The sequence below is a fragment of the Suricata suricatta genome, chromosome 11 (assembly GCF_006229205.1).
Source record: "Suricata suricatta isolate VVHF042 chromosome 11, meerkat_22Aug2017_6uvM2_HiC, whole genome shotgun sequence".
NCBI lineage: Eukaryota > Metazoa > Chordata > Mammalia > Carnivora > Herpestidae > Suricata > Suricata suricatta.
In genome coordinates, this window is record NC_043710.1 from 75,103,973 (window position 1) to 75,106,484 (window position 2,512).

At 38.1% G+C, this 2,512-nt stretch overlaps 1 long non-coding RNA gene across 1 annotated transcript in view; it reads right to left on the bottom strand.

Moving 5' to 3' along the window:
- LOC115305916 overlaps positions 1-2,512 on the bottom strand; it is an 11,267-nt gene that overhangs the window by 8,173 nt on the left and 582 nt on the right. The window lies entirely within an intron of this gene.

Here is a 2,512-nt window from a genome sequence, read left to right on the forward strand (position 1 = left end):
AATAACCCACAAGGATACTGCAGTAGCCTCAGCTATGACAAGTTACCCCTTCTAATCAAGAGAGAGCAATTGTGTGAAGAGGGTCACCTGAAGGAGCAATTAAGCCAACGTTCTTAATCCTTGTGGGGAAGGAGCTGGTGAATAAATACCTGACTTCATTCTGCTCCACCCTCTGCTCAGGGAGGGGAGAAACTTTGTTTCATTTACTTGTAAGCCTAATAGAAACAGTGCCAGGCTTAAATTAAGGAGGTGCCGAATACGTTTTTTGTAAATTTTTTAAATTTACAAATAAATTTTATTCATTTTTGAGAGACAGAGAGAGACAGAGCCCGAGTGGGGGAGGGGCAGAGAGAGAGGAAGACACAGAATCCCAAGCAGGCTCCAGGCTCTGAGCTGTCAGCACAGAGCCCAACACAGGGCTTGAACTCAGGCACCATGAGTTCGTGACCTGAGCCGAAGTCAGACGCTTAATCCACTGAGCCACCCAGATGCCCCAATAAGTTTCTTTTTTAAGTGAATAAATGAATAAATAAATGAATCAGTGAATGGAAGAATGAATGAATCAATGAGATCGAGTCAGAGGATTTATGTTAATTTCCTCAGTTGTTCTCCTAAAAATCAAAAAGTAAATTTCACTTCTTTGCTTTACTAATGCATATCAATGTCATGAGATCTCATTATTTTATTTTTAGAAAAAAATGATCAATGAGAACATTGTACCAGAAGATCCTCATTGGGAATTTTGAGTTGACCACATTATTTAGCAAATGCTAACATGGAAACTTGAGGATATTTAGTGAACACGTTGAAGTCAACATACTAATGCAACTGAAACCAACAGAGAAGCAACTACCTATTAACCTCAGCATTGCAGGGTCTAAAAATGCTTTTACCCACTATTGGGTTTCATAACCTGTAAAGTAAATCAAAACATTACAACAGTTAACCTTGAAAACCTTTTGATTACCTCTCAGAGGTTAATTTTCTTTAAGGCAGCATAGTGTGGTAGAAAAAGCCTGGGGTCTGAATTAAGCATAACTCTACCAAACCCTTGCTCTGCTATTTACTAGTTATATAAAATTACTTAAAATTTTCTCACACATTAATCCAGGATAGTCTCACTTGTAGTTTAGCATTGGGTCAAAAATCAAATGGGAAAATGTATTCAAAGTGTCTTGCACATGGTGCATGTCCTATACAGGCAAGTTCTGCTTTGGGAGTGGGGGAGGTTCATTAATTTCATATCTCCTTTTTTTTCTTTGGTTCTATAAGCTTTGGGGGAAATTCTTGGTAATATTATAGAGTTGATCAACTTCAAATTAATTTCCATAAGCTTTACCAAAAAAGAAAAATGGCATGTTTGGATATAATTATGTTTCCTCTTTTCATTTAATTTTTGAACTTGAGATGCCAATAGCCACAACACCCAGTTTGTAAGTGGAAATAAGGACAAATTATCAGAGTTTATAGAAATCCTCATTCCTGTGTGAAGTATTGAGCAGAAGTCTTAGAATTCTCTTATATATAAAATTTAGGGGGACGTGGGTTTCTCAGTTAGTTAAGCATCCAACTTCAGCTCAGGTCATGATCTCACAGTTTGAGGGTTCAAGCCCAGTGTGGGGCTCTGTGCTGACGGTTCAGAGCCTGGAGCCTGCTTCAGATTCTGTGTCTCCCTCCTTCTCTCTGCCCCTCCCCCACTTGTGCATGCGCCCTCTCAAAAATAAACTTAAACAATTAAATATTTCCACATCATTATTATATTTTATTTTTCCAGCTAAAAAGGGAAATTTACCAATTTTGAATTCTTTAATTCTTATTAGTAGAGTTGTCTTTCAATAATGCTGTCTTGAGGCATAAAATAAAACAATAATAGCTGTTGTGGGTTTTATTCTCTTTGTAAAGGGTCAGATCCAAGTTAAGATGACTTAACCACTCATTGAAAGGTAGGTTCTTTCTTTGCGGGCCCCATGGGACCATCACATTTTCTGTAAGAGGTAACAGATAAATGGAGACTCTAAAAGAACAAATGTATATTATATCAACAGGTACTAAAAATTATTTATTCCTGTCAGTTTTCAGAAGACAGTGCTTTTAAACTCCATAAACTCCACTTATTTTAAATGCACCCACAGTTATTAATCTTTTTATTAATTTTATCTATAATAATTATTGTTGGAAGCTTTTTCTATCTCAACTGTACAGTAGTGTGGTTCATCCCTTGGAGCTAAGCTATGCTCCCCTCAGGATTCAGGTGTGCCTAGATATGTCTATAAGCCTGGTGGGATGTTCTCCTAGCAACAGGGACTGAGGAATTTTCAGGGAAAGATCTAGTCATAAGGGAAGAGAGTCCAAGGATAAAACTAGGGTCCATCTACCAGAGATGGTAAGGGCCTATGGGAAAAACAATGAAAGTGGGGACTGGGGACAAGACAGACAGGAGCTGATTTTGGGGACTGGAGCAGAGCGGAAAATTCTAGTGTGTCTCATGAGGAAGCAAATCATTCCCCAAGGA